The 22,706-nt window shown below is 40.8% G+C and overlaps 1 long non-coding RNA gene across 4 annotated transcripts in view; it reads right to left on the bottom strand.

Moving 5' to 3' along the window:
* LOC137479433 (uncharacterized) overlaps positions 1 to 22,706 on the bottom strand; it is a 513,525-nt gene that overhangs the window by 29,259 nt on the left and 461,560 nt on the right. For all 4 annotated transcript variants that reach the window (XR_011002245.1, XR_011002244.1, XR_011002246.1 and 1 more), the window contains 6 exons: positions 19,524 to 21,370; positions 16,627 to 16,742; positions 11,161 to 11,301; positions 2,234 to 2,335; positions 704 to 1,357; positions 307 to 503 (listed from right to left, as the gene is read on the bottom strand). This is a non-coding gene — a long non-coding RNA (uncharacterized lncRNA). The remainder of the gene's footprint in view (positions 1 to 306; positions 504 to 703; positions 1,358 to 2,233; positions 2,336 to 11,160; positions 11,302 to 16,626; positions 16,743 to 19,523; positions 21,371 to 22,706) is intronic.

The raw sequence follows: 22,706 nt of genomic DNA, 5'->3' as shown, positions 1-22,706 counted from the left end.
GAGAATATTTAAAATTATGCAAATTAATATATTTTCTTACAGTATATTTGGCTGTGTTCCTGGCCTGTATTATTTTTCTGTGTTGGATACCTCCATCTCCAGCAGATATTCAGTCCTTAAAAGAGGTTGGATTTTTTTTATTCTGTTTATTTTTCTGCCATCTTATATTCTAAAGAGATGTAATGGATCGGCCCAGATATGTTTCATGTTGTGAGGAGAGGGAAGGCAATGGCTTGAAAATCGTTTACAGTTCAATACTGAGCTGATATTTGTGAAGATGAAAACTTACTCCACAGCATTTTTTACCTTGTGATTTGGATTTCATGGGGTAACAGTCAGCTTAAAAAATTTTGTAATGACGCTGTTTTCAAAGTCAAATAAGGAGCGTCAGTGAGAGCACACGACCCCCAAGTGGCTTCCCTCCAGCTTCATAACCCCAATTTATTTTTGACATTGCACCATAAGACTGAAATGATTAATCTATAATAGATTATCTCACAAATCTGCAACAGAAGAACAGAGGATATGATATGTGCAGGATTTGGCACACTGGCAATGGCATGTCACAGCAAAGGGTTTAATGAATAACATAAACCAGAAAAACAAACCAGAGAGAGGCTGGGCTATTGCAGAGGGACTTTAACATGGAGCAAGGAAACCCACCAACCCAGCGGCTGCACTGGCCACTGACCACTTGACTTACCACTAATATTTGAGCAAATAATTTCCTTTGGCTTTCCAGAAAGACTTCTGTAAGAGTAGATGTTCCTCACCACCTGCCTTGAGCTTGCATTTCATAAGTGCCAAGTACCTATAAAATAGAACGAGAGGTGTTTACCCTACCTTTGCGGTTGTCCTGTGGGATCACAGCACTTGTGTTATGGAACTGCAAAGTGTAGTTATTTGTGAAAAGTGTTGAATTCCTGGGGAAAACACAAACAATTGGATGGCTATACCATGTGCTACTGAGTGCTCACCTTAATTTCTGAGAGTAAAGGATGTTTGTGTGGAACCTCCTACATAATTTACTGTACTCTGAAACATTTACCATGGATAAATTTCAGCCTATGGAAATCATTTAAAAAGGGCAAGCATATTTTTTTCTGGGACATGGCTACCCCTTGCACCAAACTTAGAAGCCAAAGGCAATCATAAAAAAATCAAAGCAACATCCAAATTCACAGGCACAATTTTCTGCTGACACTAAAAATGTATTTGCTAGTTAAAAAAAGTTATTGCCCTTTACTATAATTTTAAAAATTTATTAGGAACACTAGAAACTTCAGAAAAAATTCTCTCTCACCTGTCTGACCTTGGCCAAATGCTGAAGAGCAACCATCACCCTCAGAGCAGGACACTGAAAAATGGAGGGCAGACTAAAGCACTGTTGTACTGTTATTGCCATTCAATGACACCTTCCTTCTGTAAAATCTCCAATTCTCTTTTTACAGTATTTCCATATTTACTAAGTAACCTGGGATAAATATGGTTGGTCTAACCATCTAACCTTGGTCAAACCTTGATTTCTGCTATTTTCAGGGAGATTTACCTGCCAGTCTAGGCTGACTTTTCTGGCATCAGAAGTTGAGCAAAGTTCTCCGTGTAGTAACAGGTTTTATTAGTCTGCAATGCCCCTTTCCTGGACCTGTTTGGACTTCTCTTTTGCTAGTGCTTCTGTCAATCCTTGGCTTTGTGTGGGGCCACTGAAGGTCTCAGACTCAAGACATTTTGACCAGAACAAAGACTATTAATTTATTTGCGTGCACCATCAAGCAGCAATTTTCTTTAAATTGTTGGCTGAAGGCAAGAGGGCAAGTCAGTGCTATGTCTCATGGAGCTAAACGAGGATGGTGGCAGCAGGGTTGAAAAGGCTGTGCGGCCAGAGTACTGCCCCATGAGCCAGCACTGTTGATAGACAGCTGTGACAGACAACATCAAGACACCTCTATGCTGTAATCTCCAGCCCATCAAAAGGAGATGTTAATAGTTTCACATAGCTGGGGGTTTGTCACAGAGGTGAAGACTTTCTTTGGTTCTGTTGGTGTGTCTGGATGATGGCAACTTTTCCCCTTTAATCTAGTGGCTCAGCAGATGAAACTTGCCAGGGTAGAGCTGACACTATCCAGCTTCTGCAGCAATGACAACATAGCAGTGCACAACACAAGAAAGTAAAACAATATAGGAAAATAGGGATGCTGCTACCACAAATCCTGGGAAGCTTGAATTTAAACACCTCCTTCTTCCTCTGTTGAGGCCATGCTCCTCCCTAGAGGCATCAGAAATTGGGTCTTTCCCTCATGCTCAACCAATGTCCAGGAAGGGGTTTCATTTCTCTCTGCTGGGAAGTGAGATATATATGGGGAATTATGCAGGATTTTTGACCTCGTTGACAACAAAGGCAGCATTAACAGATAAAATTTAGAGAGCAAAACAGTACTTCAAGCTTTTGGGGGATTGATGGAAGTGGTTCAGCTTGATGCAAATTTCTTTCCATTTACAAGCAATTTTATGAGCAAAAATATTGTCTCCATCTCTACCTCTAGGCACTCCTGACCACAAGCTGAGATCTCACCTCCAGACCAGGAATGGTGGGATGTCCAAAGGCAGAGATTGCCACACACCTTGAATTTTACACATATATTAAATATATGCAAAATATATAGGGTTTCACATCTCCAATGGGAATTATCAAGGGCCTTAGCAGACACAGAGAGCTGAAAGCATCTGCATTGAAACAGGAGTCAGGGCAGGTCTAGGTCAAGAGTCTGGCTCAGAAAGTAGAGAGCAGCAGAGTTTCATTTCTGGCTGTACAAAGATCTGAAATAACTGCCTGCTTCATGCCTTACTTCCCATTCATGGCATTCCAGCCATGGAAAGTCATAAGTACCCATAAGTACTCGTAAGTACCTGTTGTACTTACGAGATGCTAAAACTCTTCTCATGCTTTGGGGTTATGTAAGTGCCATGAAAACCCACAGAAAGGGGCATGCAAAACCAGCATGCAGATCCTCCTGCCAGTCAGCCTGAGAGCCTGTGTCCTGCTCTACCACTGGTGCTTCAAACTCAGGAGTGTGTGTGAGTGACAATGTGTCACCCTCTGCAGCTGCTGGCCCTGGCCCTGAGTCCACAGAGTTCAGGGTCTTGGCAGTACGGTGTAAAATGTAAACCAGCTGTCTTTTTTGTTGTTGTTTTTGTGAAAGCCAGTAATCACAGAATAAAGCAGTTGGATGAACCACAATTTACTACCATGAACTCCTCTAGTCTGTGTTTTTCTAAAGGTAACAACCATAGATGCTGAGATGGCTGCACTTTGGACAAAACAAATGCTGCAACAGGATGTAGCTGTAACAAACCTGTCAAAGCTCATAAACAAATAGTCATCCATTTCATCACTAATTACTAATCCAATTCTGATCTTAAGTTACTCAAAATGAACTGTTTAAAAAAAGTGATACTTATTAGTCTAAAGCAATTTAAAAACATGTGTCCAAAAGTAATGCATTGGTTTACTGTGGAACAATCCATCTGTTATTACAAGAAAATAAGGGCAGGAAAAATAAACCTTATCCCATTAAATCAGCCATATGAGAGTACATTCCTTTTGAAACTGCCCCCACCTGAATCCTAATCTGAGTGCTGAAGGAGGCAGACAAGGGTTAATGAGCAGTCCCACAGCCTGCACCATATTCCTGCCCCTCTAAAGCAGCAGAATTACAAAATGGATGGGCGTGAAAGAAGTTACAGATTTGCTACAGATATCTGCTGCCTAGTGCCTAAAAATTTAGTTTATGGAGCCTCTTAATCTGTGTATGGAAATGAGTCAACAGCAGAAGCACTTCTGACCTCCTTGAAGATTTTTAGCATCATCTCAACCCTTCTTAAAACCTTTCCAAGCTAATAATATTGTATTCTTGGATTTTAGTTGGTTTTTTTTAATTGAAACTGTATATATTTCAAATTTGTCAAATGACTGGAGAAAGCAGTGTTAAAAATTCAACTGCACTAATTACTTGCTGAGCAGCATAAAAACCTCTGAATAAATGTCAGTCTAGGAGATAAGCTCTTATCTTAATCTAATGACTCCACAGACTTAATTTGTCAGGCCAGCCTAGTTGATGAAAAACAGGTTTCTATTCTCCAGTGTTAGCAGCCACATCTTTCCAAATCTTTGAAGCTGGATAGTAATACCATCAGTGTCATCCTGCAAAAATTGTGTGACCAAGCCAATTCCATTGCTATTGTCCTGTTACACTAATTAAAGTTGTTTTACCACCATCAGTGTGCAATAGGTGAAAATGAAGGCAATTTATTTTTAGATTTGTTATATTCTGGGATAGTCATTCTTGCTTCCCACTGCCCACAACGATGTGTTAATATTTGCAGCTCTCTCTCATTATCAGAAAGCCAGGCTTTTTAGCAGGGCTCCACAGACAGCACAGTGCTATCCCAGGACAATTCCTGCAGTGCAGACAAAGCACATAAGTATGTGTGTGTGGTTTATTTGTGTAGAGAAGAGTAATTTTGAGCTCAGGCAATGAATTTGATCTTAAGAGATGATTGATTTTCGGTTTTTGAAATTTTTCCCTAAAGGAGAATTTGACATATTTAGAACTAAATGCACCAAATGTTTATAGCGTTTGGACAAAGTGGGTTAACAAATAGAACAGAAGAAATTAGCTGCAGCCAGTGTTTCCAGTCCCCCAGTCTTTAACTAACTCTTCTGATGGGAACTTGGTAGACCTTTTGTGCAAAGTGCCCCATTTCAAAGAATATAATTTAAGCATGGTACACTTTATCCCAACCCCAAAACTTAGAGGGATATGCTTGGGTTTGAGGAGTTGGGAGATGAGCTTTATTCTGATGATATCCAGGAAAATGACAAATTAACAAAAACCTGATGAAAATAATAGTGCTAAAGTGCAATCTACTGAGGCAAATACAAGAGGCCAGTCCTGCTCTGGACTCTCTTGGCATTGACATTATGAACTTTATCAATATTATATATATTGAGATATTTACCTGCTCTGTTGTATCTGAATTTTATAGCAGTGCAACTCCGCTGGCTTCAGCAGCATTTCAGACCATACAATCTGGAAAAGGGAGTGGAGAGTTAGCCACTTTTTTATGTTATTACAAAATCCCTGATGCCCAGAGCTGATTGCTCTGAAGCCCACCTTACTTCCCAGACTGGCAGGAGTGCAGGGTCAGAGCAGCTCTGTGTGGGTGCAGCACAGGTCATTCTGGGATTTGTTTTGGAATGCTTTAGAAGCATTTCATTGTTTGGCTGGGAACACCCTCTTAGATAAATGACAAATGTCCATCCTCTTGGGTGAGAACACTGCCTGCTTATAAATTTAATCTAAGTAGGACTGCAAGGGCACCACACAGGTCATATGCTGGCATATCTACAAAAGTATTCAGGAGCTGGTCCACGTACATTTTCTTTTCAAAGGCTCATGTGTGAGCATGGACAGCCAGTTTAGCATCTGAGTCGTCCTGGCTGTGATGTGAGTTGGGTGCCGATACTGTAGCAGGCAAAGCCTTCGAGCCTGTGCATGCAGGCCATGCTGTCTAGATGGGCTTCTTCACCTGCAGCAGTGAAGATCCTCAGCAGGGATGACACAGAGGCTAAGAAGAAGGGTGGGAAGCTTCATAAGCAGCAAAACCCTTTAAATCAGTAGCTGCAATCACCCCAGCTGAGTTTGGCATCTGATGTATACAATGGCATCTTCTAACATCCTGGCTAACACATCATTGCTTATGGCATCTTCCTCTTAGTTGAGAGCCATAATACATCTTTCTGTTTTACCCACAGCTGTGCAAAGGAGCAGAGTTTGCAGAGTAGTGCCAGGTGAAGTGTTCATGGTCCCTAATGTGACCCAGAACGACAGGGCTGCTGAAAAAATTAGAGGCAGATTTCCACAGATATATGAGCTCCTCTGAATACAGATTAGTACCTGCTTCAGATTTTTAAAGCTTCTAAGCTCCATGTTGTCACTGGGAGTTGAGAGCACAAAGGTTTTTGAAAATTCCAGAGCCTGAAACATATTTAAGTACTGCTGCCTACTGTTTCCTTGGATCAAGACAACTGAACTCTTTGAAAGCACCAATAATAGCAACAATAATAAACATTTGATGCATGGTCTGCAAGCATGAGGCCTCATCTGACCAAAGCTGAATTTATATCCATTGATTTCATCATGGGAGTGATGGTCCACTCTGAACATGCCAAATTCATTTATGTTAGGGCTATGGCCTGGAATAGCATTTTTTCAGTAAGAATTAATCGCTCCTCATTTCTTCTGCTCTGAGTAACAGTTTGAATCTACAGGCCATTCCCAACACAGCTGAAACAGAAAATGAACACATTGAAGTGAAATTTTCAGTGATATTTGAACCCCTTCTCTCTGATGAAATCTCACCTATTGATGCAGTCAAATGACTGCAGCCTCCTCAGGTCCATCCTGCAAAGTCTCCTTGACCAGCTTATTACCACAATTCTTCAGGTGCACTGTGACTGTCTTTCAGTAGAGGACAGGTGCCAGCTAATCAAGTTGAAAAAATGAAAACTCCCATAGATTAAATCCCTGTCCTGGTGAAAGATATGGCAAAATTCCCATGGAAACCAGTGACTGCTTGTCTCTTAAGACATTATCTCAAGTCTGAATTGCCATTGGAATACTGACTTCCTGATTTATTCAATGAGTTTACTTGGAATTAACAAGTTTATTGCCCTTTCCTCAACAGCTGGAGCAGTGAAGGGGCTGGATCACATAGGAGCCATTCCCTAGGGGTGGTGTAGTGGGATCCAGCTGGCTTGGGTCAGGCTGACCATGCTTCAGGAGACTTTGTGGTTTCATGGCTCCCTTTGCTCCCTCTATACTCTCCAACACTTGCTCCTGTCATCCCGCTACAAAAAAAAGTTTACCTGCTCTGGCCTGCAAAGGAGCCCTGCTGTTTTTGGACTGCAGCCTATCAGAACAACTTCGGGTGCTAAGGAAAAACAAATCATTCTGAAAGAACAAAACCGGGTCCTTTATGGAAAAATATTGTGACTCCCAATCAGAGGGCTGTGGATCCAGACCAATTTCCTAGCAAAGAGGAATAACTAATCTAAACGCAAAAAGGGGTCTGTCATGGTGAGATACAAATGTAGGGATAGCTGCCAGGTTTGAGATTGGTCTTGATGAAGTATTAGTGCTGACAAGCCAATAATGAGCTAAGGCCCATGGTGAGGTTGCAACAGCCACTTGGCTTGACTAAATGAAGTCCAAATGCTGGCACCACCACTCGAGGTAGGAAAAGCAGAGTCAGAAGGAGCAGGATTTCTTTCTTGATTTGCAACAAGAACGGTTCACATACCTCGTGTGTGAGTGCAGGGCAGTGTGTGCCTTTTTAATACCTTTGCTGCAGCATTCCTAAAAGGAAGTGTTTGTCAATTTTGCTGTAAGTGTTTGAGCACAACAGCCTTAATTCAATGTGTCAGATAAGAGAAAATCATGTTGGCTTATATTTATGACTTATCACTTTTACATTAGCACTAGAAATGTTTGGAGAGCAAACCAACTCTTCAGTTTGTGTTTTGCTTTGCTTTTTTTTTTATCCACCTAAGCCTTGCCAGGCAAATCCATAACACTTATATACCATTGCCATATCTGCTGCAGAATAGGTGGGAAGACACATCTGAAATACAAGGAGGGGGTATTTTTATGAAGTCACAAGTTATGTGACTTAAGGGAAGGGTAGAGAATGAAGATAGGCAAGAGGTGAAGACATGCTCTTGACAGGTACCTGATGCACATGCTATTGCATAGGTCAAGGAGAACCACACTCAAGGGAGCACTACTGATGCCTTGTATTTCTTGTGACACTTGGGCACAGTCAGGATTCTTGAGCTGAGATTGGAAAAAGGATGAGCCTGGACCTTCAAGTGACTCACAGACCCATAGAAAAACAAAAATAAACTTCTAATGAATAAAGAAAAGGCCAGAATTCAAGCTGTTTGTACCAAGGTAAAAGATCCCAGATCATCTTGGGAATTTGGGTGCTTAAGTGTCTTTGTTTAGGATCCTGCCATAAATGTCTCTGATGACCTGCATCAGAACGGGTTGGGGGTTGTCTCATACCTAGAGGCTGGTTAGTAAATCTCCACTAACAGTAAAACAAAGAGAACTGGCTTGGTAATTCTACCATCTGATCATGACTGTTTTTTGAGATGGGGCCAAAGCAGGTAGAAAGCTGGGTTAATCTCAGTTGCTCCAAAACATGCTACACTGCCATTTAGAACGGCTGCTGAAATGTTTGGGTGAGGCTCTTGCTTTTATAGCCGTGCAGTGCTATACAGAGAATGAACAGCTTTGTGGAGATTGGCTTCCTGCAAGTGGGATGCTCTCTCCTCTTTCACAGAGGTCACTGGTGTGGCCACACTTTGACTGATGTGTACAGTTCTGGGCACCACAATATAAAAGGATATTAAACTTTTAGAGATCATGCAAAGGAGAGCTATGAAGATGGTGAAGTGTCTGGAGGGAAAGTCATATAAAGAGCAGCTGAGGTCAGCCTGGGCAAGAGGAGACTGTGGACAGACCTCACTGCAGTCACAACTTCCTCGTAAGGGGAAGAAGAGTGGCAGGCACCGATCTCTGTGCTGTGGTGATCAGTGACAGGACCCGAGGGAATGGTCTCAAGTTGTTTCATGAGAGGGGAAGTCTCTTCACCCAGAGGTTGACTGGGTGGCCGGGTACTGGAACAGCTCCCCAGGGCAGTGGTCACAGCACGAGCCTGACAGAGCTCAAGAAGTGTTTGGACAACACTCTTGGGCACATGGTGTGACTCTTGGGGATGTCCTGTGCAGAGTCAGGAGTTGGACTTGGTGATCTTTCAACCCAGCAGATTCTGTGAGTCTGTGATTTTGGCCTTCGTAAGTGCGCACAGACGATTTTCCACTTCTGTTTCAAAGGGAACCTCCAACCACTCCCAAGTGCCAGTAACTATTTCCCCTGTTACGGGGAAATAACAGGAGTTATTTCAGTTTCCCTACACTCTTTGGGAGAGGAGGCAGATAATGAAGGGAGCAGTAGAGTTACACTGATTCTTGGGACTGACTGTAAAGGTACCCAGTTAACAGACTGAGTGAGGGGACTCAGATTTGCTTGCAGAATCCCATGCGAATCACACTATTCTTCCAATCAAAATGATTGTGAGAAATTCTGATTTTCAATTAATTTCTTTTTGCATATGGGAAAGAGGATGCCTTTGTGCAATGACTGTTTAAAAATACTTCAAAAGAACTTGAATCAGTCCATGCCTGCACTACATACAAATTAAAATAATTGATTTTTTGGCAGCCTTTTAAGAGATCTATAAATTAAAAGGATTTCTGATACATTTTGGGAGACTTTATTTCATGTCAGCTTTCAGAGTGCCCTCCCTCCCAGAGCTGAAAGTCAGCCACAAAACCAGACAGAGCCTCTCATTTACTCTGCCCTCCTGATTCAGGAGTCAGTGGATCTCCTTCAGGAGTGACCATGGTTGGGCATGGTGGGTCCTGGATCCCTGCCAGCTCTGCACCCTTCCCTTTCATTTCTGCTTTGAGAACTTTACATCAAGAAATAGAAACTGCCCTGAACCCACCCCTCTGGCAAGTTAGTTTCTCTCTTTTTCTCCATTAGTAGAAACTGATTCCCTCACCCAGTTTGTGCTGCACCTGGGCTGTCCCCATTCTGTGCTCTGATGGCAATGGGTTTAGTTCTATCTGTGATGACCTAAAAATAGCACTCAATTAACATTGCATTTCAAGAATTGGAAAATTTCCCAGAAGTCCATTCTTTTTTTCTTTTTCTGTTTCATTACATTTTACAGTAATAATACACAAGCCTGTAGAAAACATGACGGGTAATGAAAAAATGTAATTAATATAAGCAGTGTAAAGCGTTTTTTTTCCCTCTGTTGTCCTTGCAGAAAATTACTGCTTTAAACTGAGCAGGATGTGAAAATGCATAAAGCAAACAGTAATATGCTGTGGTTTGTAAATATCTTATGCAAAATAGTTAAATCAACTGCTGTTTATTTTTCTTACTTTGTGTCACAAGCTCTTACTTTCTTTTTGTTCATTACTTTTTTCATTTGTTCTCTTTTGGGGGTTTGCTCTCTTTCATCTTAAGAAAGTCACTGACTTAACTATATATTTTTCTGCTACAACTAATTCTTCTCCCCATCTCCTCCTGTTTGCTGGCTCTGAAATGCAACATACTCTGCAAAAGTGTAGTGAGCCAGATCCTCACTATACTGAAGATCTGCTCTCATTTTGAGCTTAAAAAAAAAAAAAAAAAAGCACTCTTATGCTACAAACAAACAACTAATTACCCCAAATCCTGCAACAGCATTATGACTAACTAGCATTCCTGACTATTACTGTAGGATTCCACACTGTTTTACCAAGGCTGCCTGGTCACAGCTCGGGAACGGGCTGTGAGCAGTACGCACACAACATTAACTAGCGTGGCACAGTATATGCCATCTCTCCTTGGAATATTTCTCTCTGGCTATCTGTAGAACTTGTAATACCCAGCAATATCTGAAGGTCACAGCAGAGTTTCTGAGCTGAAATACAAAACAGCATTCCAAACACATCTTCTGTGGCCAGACAAGAAACTGCTTATGGTTTATTTTCCCTCCCCCCTCTGCACAGCTGACATCCAACATTAGTTATTGTTTATTTTTGTCTTGTTCCCGGTTCTAAAGGTTTCCCTTATGGCCCTGATTTATGTGAACTTTCAGATATCACTCGGGGCTTTTCTGCCTCATCCCCTCTGATGTAGCTGGTTCCCCTGTGAAGGTAGGTTTCCCCAGCTGAAGATCTGTTCCTCTCTCCTGTGGCATTCTGTGCAGCCATTTGGAGTCCCAGATGTAGGAAATGAAATAATCCACGCTCATACAGTCATGAAAGTGCCCATCTGGCACACAGGAACATCACGCATTGGAAGCACACAAGCGTGAGCTCACTTTTGTTATGGCATTTCATAAACAGAGATGCAGTGAGCCAGCAAGTCAGGTCCTTTGGATAATAACAATCGTCTCCATCACACATTGTGTTTAAAAAATAGGGAAAGAAAAAATCAAGACAAACTGGAAAAATTTGCTCAGAGGAGAAATTTCTACTTACAAACATTTTTTTCCCAGCGTCCTGCTGTACTTACACTTCTCTGTATCTCTCCACTCTCTATGTAGATTTAAGACAATGGTGGCCGTTGAAACGTAGCCAGTTAACTCTTAGTTAGCTCTGAAATCACCTCTTCCTCACTGTTCAGTTAAAGGAAGAAAACATTAGATCATACTTACAAAAGTGAGTCCTATAAAAACAAATTGCATGTTACTGCTTTCTTATCACTACATAAAATTCACAGAAACAGTCTAATAAATGACCTCACCACTCAATTTTGAAGTATACAAATTAAAGACAGCAACAGATAAGCCAAGAGAGATTAATGTACAGTGTGTGTGCCTGTATGTGTGTGTTTGCATGCCTCTTTGAGGATATACCCATATGCTGTTGACATTCAACCTCTGGAATTATAATTAGGGGAAAAGGCAGATGTGTAAATTCATCTTGCTGGGCAGCATATATATGTTGCACTAGTCCCTGATTAATTCAGTACTTGAACACTTGAACACATTTACTCTAAGACAAAAGGTTTCTGCTGGGATATGTTGGCTAATAAAGGCATAGAATATGATGAAACAATGAACAGCCCAAAATGATGGACTAAGTTCAATACCAGTAAGCAAAACCCAAGATTATTGATACTATTTTAGCTTTGCAAAGTCATTGAAAAAAGACATCCTAGGCATTTTGTTGGATGTCATTGCATGCTGTAAAGAAATCTTGGGATGTAATAAACTCAAACCTCCCACCATTAGTTCTTCTGACAGGGCTGGATCTTCAGAGGGATTGCTGTTCAAAGGGGTGAGATTTTTAAGGTCAGAAAAGAGCAGAAAGAAGTATCAGGTCTCCTAAACTGTTGCTGGAAAACGATGCCCATTCCAAAGTGGGGGTGTGGGCCTGCCAGGGGCAGAGGCCTGCCACTGCATGGTTTATGAATATTATAAATTATGGATAAAAGAAAATAGTATCTGAATTTTACATGACCCAGTTTTGTATTGTATTTGGCAAACAATATCTTGTCCAGTATATTTTAAATACTAAGTGCTAAGTTAGGATAACAATGAGATGTTTGTAAATATGATAGACCATTACAATATACTGCTTCTCATTTGAAAAGTCATTTGTGCAAGAAATTATTATTGACCCATAATACGTAAATGATTGAAATACAGAAATTAATATTTGGGTCAACTCATGTATTTTTCAACCATGAAATGAAAAGCTCAGTATTCACATTCCAATTCATACATGAAAGCATTACAGCACTATTACTTGGCTATTGTATTAATTTATTATTGTCTTAGTTAATGACATACAGAGTTATATCTCTACTTTCAAATGAGGAGGAGGCATTGTATGCCACAGTAATGTTTCAACCCAGGATGTCCCCGATTCTGGACTCTTTACTGGTGACAATAAGCCAAATTCAGAGCTGATATGGGAGCAAATAAACAGCAACGCTAGCAGGAAGGAGGTTTTAGCCCTAATATACCTTAAAGGTTGCACAGGGAGGACTGGCTCCTGCATTGCAGCTCCTCTGCTCTGCCTGGGCTTGATTCTCATCTCCTTCACTTGAGTTTTACCCACTATGGTGCTCCTTATTTACTGCAATTAATTCAGAAATACAAACAACACAAGATCAGTGCATTTAGTGCTGTGAGGTAGTCCTTACCCTAAGGGTTCTCTTTCTGCTCCCTCCTCCTTTTCCCTGAGTCATGGGGAGTCTGTGGGAGTGTGGGGTTTCTAACTGCACTGTGGGAGTACTCATTCTTCCCGAAGGAGCTGCAACAGGCTCCTCAGCCCAAGGTGACTTTCATTCTATTAATTCATTCAGTGCTCATGAAACATGCTAGGTTGTGACCCCAGAGCCTCAGGTGCTCTCTGTCTCCCCCGAAGGAGTGTCCAAGGCCAGCCTCTGTCCCTGCAGTGGCAAGAAGGCAGCCCGTGAGCCTGTGATGAGGTGCTTCCCCAGCCACTCAGAGCAAAGGTGCCTCAATAAGATTGTCAATAAGGGCCAACCCATGCAAGCCTGACTTGCAATGTATTTGGCTCTTGGACTATTATCCATTACATTTCAAATGCATTGGCTACCAAGCTTAGCTGGATTGAGTCTGACTTAAGATCAACCATCCAAATAATTCATTAGTATCCTATAAACTGTGTGCTCCATCTTCATGGCTTTTTATGCAGAAGTAAACAATGCCTCATTCTTTGTGCCATCAGGTATTGTATCACTTGATGGTTCTATCTCCTTAAAAAGATGCATAATTTAAATACAAATAAATGTATGAGTGAAATGCATGTAGAATGATATTCATGACAGACAAAATGAATGAAGAAGAGATGGGCAAAACAATTTAGATAATACCCAAAAGCAAAGCATCACAGCTAAATCAGGATTAACCCATGAAGCATGATGTGTTTCATGAAATGACTTTGGTATAGTCTAAAATGACAATGACTCAAATGAATTAAGAAGGGCAGCATTGCATCAAGTTTGCTCCAGTGTTCAAACATATTACACACGTACTGGATTGAGTCTACAGAATAGAGTCTGATTTTTTTTAAGTTAAAATCATATATGATTATAGTTGCATTTATTTTACAGACAAAATATTTTTAAAAATATTTTGCATATAACTATTTTATATTCTAGATACAAATTATTTTAAGCAGCTTTAAAAGGCAATAGACCCATCTCTACATGGCTTGCAAGATAAGGTAAAGAAAATCACAGTAAAAGGGCATGTTTGGGTGGTGAAGAACAAATGTGGTACCCCAGCATCACATAAAATTGTGGTGAAAGTGAAGCAGCAGTAGTGGTGGTGCTCAGTGATGTAACCACTGCCCTCATGGTGTGATTTAGAAACTGCCCCCACTGGCCAGCTGCAGGGGAGGGGCAACATCCTCCTGGTCCTGCCCAATTAATCATCCTCTGGTTTTCTTAGTCTCTGGTGCAAAAGACAGACCCAGATGACTAATTCTGGCAATAGAGGCCCTGCTTGTCAACAAGACCTCCCTTTGACAGAAGCGTGATTTGATTTTAATTTCCTTTCAGCCCATTCATTTATTTGAGGCTAATGGCTGACATGAATCATAGCGTTAGAAGGGAGAGGCACGATTTGTACTAGCAGCCTAAAAGGGATGGCATGCCCACCAGGGATGGCAGGAGCAGAGGGTGCAGTTTCTTGATGCTTTGGACACACGACAAGGGGATTGGCAGAGCGTCTCCTCCAAACAGTGTCCTGCCCTGCTCACAGGGAGGGCAGCAGCAGCTGAGAGCCAAGGTGGAAACTGAAAGTGATGCTATTTTGCAAAGGATTCGGTGGGAGCCTCAAACTGACAAGGTGGTGATTACTGTGGCCCCAACCAAGTGCAGCCTTTGTTTAACTTTACTAGTATGAGTAAGCTAATTGGCGTCACTGGGCCTGTGTGCTTAAAAGTTCTGGCTGTGTTAAAATACTTGGTGGGCCAGGGAATAGTGGGTGTTTAGCACCTTGCTGGGCACAGCCTGGGACAAGCCTCGCCCTGACCCTCTGCAAAGCAGGTGTGCTCTGTCCGTGGTTGCACTGTCCCACACTCCACACAGCCCCATAACGCTGGGCTGAATCACAAATTGCCTAAATCACAAAACACGTCGCACCGAGGCAGACAAAACTAACAACAAAATTAGCAGGAGTCAGTCCAGCTGACTCCGTAAAAAGCTTCAGCGTTTCAAAATCAATCTTGAATTTACCTCTAACCTTGAAAACAAAACTAATTGCAGAATGTAAGACTCCCTGAACATGATAGGAAACTTGATAGGAATACCTAGGAAAAAACACATACACTTTGGATAAACTCCCCATTTTAATTGTATCAATTCTGCCAATTAATGATAATGGAAGAGCAGCCCAATTAGCTAAATAGCTAATAGTTTTATCAAGCAGAGGCTGGCAATTTAAAGCAAACAAATTCATTCTAATTTTATCCCCTTGCACACCAAGATGTTTAAAGGATAATGGGGGATCCAATAAAGGATATTGCTGAAATAGAGCTACATTTAAATCACCTAATGGCTTTAAGAGTTTTACCCCAATTAACAAAGAAGAAACATGAACATCATTCAGTGACTTCCAGCATAATCTTCATTAAAGAAAATCTTCATTAAAAAAATAACATATCCTCCAACTAAGGGCAAAATGGAAAACATCACTGACTTTTCCCTTAAAAACAGTGACTTCTCCCAAAACAAAGGCTCCTCTGTAACAGAGAAAAAAGACTCTCATGTCTAAGCCTCAGTATATAAATCATCTTCAAACTGTGGTCATTAGTTTTAACGTAACAGTGGATTTGAATAAAGGAGATTGACCTATCTAACATATTTAAGACCAAATCCTACTGTTACCTAAATCTGAAATAAGTTAAGGCTATTGAAGAGAATCAAAAGCCTTTTCAAAACCAATAGCCAGAACAAATTCCCCATGATCATAATTTTGAGGATAAAAAATCCATTAAAGTGATGTCTTTGATTGCTATTAATGAAGCAATCTGGAATAAATCCAGAGTGATCCATATGGATAATCGAATCTCTCATTTTCTCACATTTTACAGATTTGGGCTCTGATTTATGTGACAATGATGGGCAAAAGGCTCCTTTCCTTTTGACTCTGGGCTGCCCAGTCTGGACAGCTGATGACATGGTCTCTAAAGGGAGCTGGAAGAACAATGAACTCGATGCTCAAAGAAAAAAGAGCTCAAATAAATTGACTTCCAGCCTCAACCATATATCCCCAAATATCTCTCCTTCACTGCAGGTCTTGTGAAGGTTACTGTGGGCTGAAACCACCAAAGTGCTGCTAATTAACTGGCACAAAGCTCCCTCCTTCCTCAATATCCCCCTCATGGCTCAGAGGTGCTTGGCACTCTCGCTGCCCTGCCAGGCTCAAGCAGAGACAGGGGTGTCACCCATGGGGCAGAGGTGGACTCCAGAAAAGCCTCAGGAAAAGCCTTTGGCTGAAGATTAGCTGCTTTTGGGGAAAGGTAGAAAGACTTTGTTGCTAAGCTCTTGTTTGTCCAGTCAAGCAGTAAGAGATTTAGGCTTCTCTCCCTTTTTTTTTTTTTTTTTTCAATAATGTTGTGAATTCAGAGACAACAAACCCCCCTCATTCCTGGAGCTCTGGCCAGGTCACCCTACCTAGAAGCAGGGTGGGTGCAGAAGGAGCCCTGTTCTTCCCTCTGCCACCCACAATGCCAAACCCAAAGTTTTACTGCCCTCCTTCTCTGCTCTTCTCTTTTCAGACAGATGATTCCAGCAGCTCATCCCTCAGCACCAGTTTTAGGCTTCCCGATGTATCCTGACAGGCAGCAGTCTCTCCCTCCCCTGCACATCCTGCTGCCAGTCAGATCACCTCCATGAGCCAGCCTGCCTTCTTCCCTACCCTCACCCCTCCATCTCTTCTCCCAGAAGGCTGTCATCTTACTTGGTGCCTTGGTTTCTCTTGCTAAGCTGACCATACCTATTCTGGTTCCCTTGGATTCACTGAAAAATTTGCCACTCATCTCAAATTCTGAAAATTTTATCAGAAGACCAGTAGTGCTAGAAAGGAATAGAAAGTTTTCATTTGTAACTTGGCTTTTTTGCTGCCTGTAATCTCTCTCTAGGGCAGGTGCCCACCTCCTTCACCTTTCCCTAAAGTCAGAATTGCCTGTGGTCCGGAAACTGTCACATCCTGCAAAATGCTCCTGACCCCATGTCATAAGGCCAGACCTGGGCCCCCATTTCTGAGCAGCACTGCCTCAGTCAGAATTCAATAACATACTTATATTATATGAACTGGTAGGGAGTGATTTTTATTTGAAACCAAATTTTAGATTTCAAGCAAGAACAAAAAAGTTAGACAGCAGGTCTTTGTACACTTTGTACAGCTATCACACTATATTTTGAACTTTCACCTTCATTATCATCCTAAACTATCTTTGAGTCAAATTTAATTTCACAGGTGTAACAGCTCCTTTTCCTTCTAATCTACTGACTGCACACTGAAGGCGAAAGCTCATGGGTTCCGATTTTTTATATACTTTTATCCAAAGCAGACGTAGGAAGGTCTTTAGAAGTCTGATCTATATGTAAGGAATAGTTACTAACAGAACCATCTGCCTCTCAAATAGATGAAATTCTATATAAAACTTTCACTCTGCTGACAATCTCCTGTTGCTCCCACTCTTGTAACTCTTTTCTGCATTTAGTTGCCACTAAAAGATATGCAACTCCAAGCCGATTTCTTTTACAAGTGCTGCATCTAGCATGTCAGTCAACATGGATCCACGTGTCAGAGGTGTGTGTCTCATTGTAAAAAGATGCCCTTGGGTGACCGAGCTCAGTAAAAATTGCTGGTTTTCCTTATCACAGTGCAATTAGGACAGACGTTTTCTCCTTTTCAGACTCACTAAAAACGAGGTAAACATAAAAACCTAAGATCAAGAACACAAGGCTGAAAAAAATCCAACTCTTCCAATATTTTATGTCTGATAATTACCAGTAATGGATGTTCAGAAGCAGAAGTGTAAGAACAGGCCAGATACTGAAGTTTGGCCAGTGTTATGTACCTGTGGCCTAGGCAATTTTGTTCAGGCTTGGGCACCATGTGGTGAGATTGCCAAAATCTTCAAGCTAGACTGGAGGCCAGTTGTTGACAATTCTTGAGGCTATACAGAGATTATTGTTTTAGAGTACAATTATTTTTTCCTACCTGCAGCTCATCTAAATGATCTTCATTGTTCTTCATTGCCCACGGCACTTTTCCTCAAACCCTTTTAATCAGCTTGAATCTGAGAGGTGAAAGCAGACACTTTACCATGAGCTTTTTAGAACTTTTGCTGACACAGTTGCTCTGGACACACCTGTGAAATGTTAAGAAAATTGTTAGGAAAATTGGGAGAGTTAAAGACATTGAACCAGCAATGGCAACATCAATATTCTCTACTACTGATGGGAGAGAGCAACCAATTCACTACCAACATATGCCCTTGCAGATGGGTATTTCTAAGAGCAAAAGTGCTAAGCCCTGGCATTTGCAGGATGGTGTGGAGATTGTGGAGCAGGCTTCAGGAAGCTTACCAGTCCCAGCTGGGTGATAATCCACAATGGTCACAGTGCAGGTAGACATCTCATCTAATTTAAGGAGTACACTTAGACAAGTATTTGGGAGATTCATTAATGAAATTCGACCTGGAAGCACAGCATCTTTCATCTGTATAGAGGCAGTGAGTAAGATGGAAGGAGCATTTGGGGTGGAGTGATTCAGACTGCTGAGCCCACCTGTCATGGCTCTGACAGGGAAGAACTTTTCCTTCATGAAGTAAAGCTATCAAAAGTTAAGAGGATTTCTTTGCAGTGGACAGGGTAAAAGAAGGGATATGTGAAATTTTCTTCCCAGGATTGTTAAGAGTCTCTACTGGCAAAAGTAAATGGCAATGTAGTGAATCGTAGCCTTAGTATTTTTTAAGAAACCAATGCCACCAGTCAGCTCTGGGATACAGATTGAAAAATACAAAAGCAGTTATGAATTCCATTAGCTTTTTTGAAACCAAAGGAATTTTACCACCAGAAAACAAATTCTGCTGCTAGTTACAGCAATCCAATTCCAGTAAAGCTGACAGAACAACTACAGAATTACTAGTACTAAAGCAAACAGAACTACTACTACTTCAGGTACAAGAAGAATCTGCTCCAAGCCCCTGGAATGCATGTTAGGCTGTGAGGAACAGATATAACTACAGAAATAACTATCTCACTGTGTTGAGTAAGAGCAAGGAAGAGAGAGAAACCTAATTTATGATGTTCTACCCCTTAAAAAGAAGCCTGAACACACAGCTTATTTTTATAATTAAATGTGTTACCTGAAGAACAGTTGCATACACTAATTTACATAGGATATGGTATACATCTGTGCTCTTCAATAGATTATTCAAAACTTTGAGTATTTCCTATAATTAATGTCAATATGCTTGGCTTATTTGTTATAAAAGAAAAGAGTTTCTAATTAGCCTTTTTGATGTGCAAAACTTCAGTATTTCTCTCTAGTGTTTTTCAGATCATGTTTCTTATTTTATACTACTAAGTGGTAGTAAGACTTAAGACTGAATTCTAAAGATGGTTTAAATTGCACGTATGTGATAACACGGCCTTGACCTGGCATTCACCATGGGGTAAGGTCCTCCTGCTATGAGCAATGTCAGAAGTCCACATAATACCAACTGGCCTTGTGAAAAGTCAAACATTCTAAATTCCTATTAAATTCAGCCAACACTTTGCATATTTCCCTTTATTATAGTGACATACACAATTTACCTTTAAACCCAAGCAAACCCTACTTGCCTTCACTGAACCTCAGGAGAGTCTTTGGGAAGAACAAAACCTTCACAGCAGTGCCATTCAGAGGCTTATCACAACACACCAGGGACACAAGAAAATCTCAAGCAGTAGAAAAGAGTACAACTGTAGTGAGCTGCCTCAATGTAGCAATAAAGAAGGTCGAGGTGAGCATTTTTTTACACCAGTCAACCTTGCAGATAGACCAGACAAATTAAGAAGTTTTTGCCAAGCCAAAGGATAGGTTCTATCAGCAGCAAATAACAGGAGGGTGGAAAGTTACGTCTGCAGACTCCTATCACTTACCTCTCTTTTTCTTGGGAGGAACTTAGCACCGAATTTACATTTAAGTAAAACCATGGCACAAGATTGACTGGATGCCTACTGGAAGCAATTGGAATATTTTCTTTTTACTTTGAGTTTTGGATTAAACTAAATGAGAACAGAGTAAGGCCTGGTCTGTGGAGGCATACAGAAGAAAAAAATTGTGCTTCTCTATTAAATTTGACATCCAAAGCACTTTATTGAATGCTGAAACGAGATGTGAAATTCCATTACAAGCTCATGTTTTCTTTCCTGTGCAGCTTTCATTTAACACAAAGAGGCTTATTTTGCATATCATGGGGCCCTTGATCCTGAGCATTAAATATAATAGCTTCCCTAGAAGCTTTATAGCCTTGGCAAGACAGTAGAGATTGGCCTTGTTTGTTGATTTGTTAATTCAAACAAGAATAGCACATTTCTAAAACTTTGGCCAAATTAATATCTTTTTGACTGTTCCAATGAGCTAATATTGCAGTAGAAACCTGGAAGCAGTAGTCAAGTCTTTGATGATTTATTTAGTAGGAGTCATCTTGTAGCTAATTGTCTGCAATTTTTAACCTCATTCATGTGCACTGCTGAGTCTTCTTCCAGCATCTGCAGTTTACTTCTCAAGCTTTCTTACATCTCTGTACGTATCATTTCCAGATGGCAACTCAACTTCATCACAGTATTTTTATGAACTTGCCAAACCACATTCAAGATCTTCAGACTCAAAAGTAAAAGATAAAATCATCCTCAGAGGGCACCTCACCCTTCTGCACCCAGGCACATGAAAAAAGCAGAGCTTTAGGCTCTGACATTTTACATTAATGATGAGTCACAGCATAGGGTTCTTTGGTTTGGTTTTTTTTGGTGTTGGAATTTTCACCTTTCCGTTCTTCTGGATTTCTCACCTTGAAACCATATCAAAAGAGAGTAAATACTGGTGTACCATGTTTTCTGTTTGTGCTGCATAAGGTACCATCTCTGTAGTGCTGGCCCCAGTGACATGCATACCTGTCAGTCACTGCAGCTGTACCACAGGAAGAAGGAGGGATGACCAGGCAGGGAGGTTTTGGCTGGGAGTGCAGCAGATTTTCACACCACATTCACAGTAAATCTTAGCAGAGATCAGAATTAACTCAAATGCTCAAGACATTTGATGGCTGTAACCTAGATCTTCCTGAGTAAGTTCAAAGAAGAATCTGACTCACTGTGTGGATATGTTTCTACCATGGTTTAAGGATTGTCCTGATGTCTGGTAAGTCATAAAAATATAACAGTTCTAGTCACATTTCTGGTTAATCTCATGAGATTCTTCATGAGATAGAAAGTCCTTCCTGGTGGTTCTCTGCCTTCAATTATTGCAGTGCATGACTCAGCAATTGTCACGTGTTTTGGGGTGGTTTTATGCTATGAGTGAATGAAGGGCTCTTTATGCCTGGTTTCTGTCTCCTATTTGTATGTTTATGAAGAAGACTGAGTCCCTTGGGAGATGGAAGATACTCTATTTGGGCAATATTATTACCATCACCTACTATATTCCATGCCTGTGGGAAGATATTTTTAAAAATAATAAGTTCCATTTTGCCAATGTAGCTATTGTTTAAATGTAAAATATAATTAGAGTATCCACCCAGGGTGTATGTTGTTGTGTAATTTTATAATACTACATCTAGATGACTGTTGACATTCTACCTATGTACTTAACCACACCCAGGAATGCTGGTATTGCACAATTACACACATCCTGTTGACTAATTACATAATAATTAGTATTTTTAGCATTCAAAGATGTACTCAAGTCAGTTGTGCAAGATTTTATGTCACTGCAAATTAAAGACAAAGAAAAACAAATATATCTAGTAAAGAATGCTGTCCAGATAGCTTACTGAGCCTGGACAGAGTTTACAGCAAATAGCATGCAATACTTCATTTTAAAATGCATGACATTTTCTACATGTTTGGAAGAAACCCCCTCCCCCCTTACTTTGGGTTATACCTCTCTTAAAAAACTGTTGAAGTAATTTTGTATTCAAAATCATTAGAATTTCTGTAGTCTGCCTCCCTTCTGAGTTATTATCACTTATCATGACCAAAGATAATTTTTGGCTGAAAAGGCACTGTGATGTGCCTAGGGAAAGAAGATAGTGCTTTACAATGGCAACTCTGGAAGGAGTCTGGAAAATGCACTTTTAGTAAGCAATTAGTTACGAAATATCCCAAATACTGTTGTTTTAAGAAAGCACTGCTGATTAGCCCTTGCCACTTGGATGTGGAACAGATTTTCCATAAGCCTGAGTTGAGTGTCTTGATCTCGTCTCTTGGTTCTCATGATGTTGATGAGAGACTGGACGAAAAGTCTGGCTCACCATTTGGATTTGGGGGATTTAAGATCAGAGACCTTTTGTTGCAATCTTGTCTTACATGTGCTTAAAAAATGTTTGTGTAATGTAGCTTCTAAACTTGTTGTTAATCTTACTTCAGTCAAAATTTACAGAAGGTGACACAGAGGCCAAGCCCTGGGTCTTGCCTAGGGCATAGTTTGATTAGCTGCAATGCACCAAGTGGATTGAATATGTTTCAGAGTGTTTCTGGCCTGCCATTGCTAGTTTCCCTGGAACCCTCACTTGTGCACATAGACCTTTATGGTGAGAAAGATGGAAAATATGGACTATGTTCCTACCTCCAACTGTTTTTGTAAGGCAAAAGTGCTAAAGATATTTTGCACATAGCTTCATTTATTTTTTCTCTTCATGAATTTGATTTCTAACTGGTCAGTTACTGAGGCAGCAAATGATTTTCAAGACCTTGAAAACAAACCACTCCCTAGGAGTTTCTGTTTGGACTGTTTCTCTTTTCATGGGGCAAAAGGTTATAGTGCAA

This window comes from Anomalospiza imberbis, chromosome 9, assembly GCF_031753505.1.
Source record: "Anomalospiza imberbis isolate Cuckoo-Finch-1a 21T00152 chromosome 9, ASM3175350v1, whole genome shotgun sequence".
In the NCBI taxonomy this organism is placed as follows: Eukaryota; Metazoa; Chordata; class Aves; order Passeriformes; family Viduidae; genus Anomalospiza; species Anomalospiza imberbis.
This window is presented reverse-complemented; position numbering and strand designations above follow the sequence as displayed.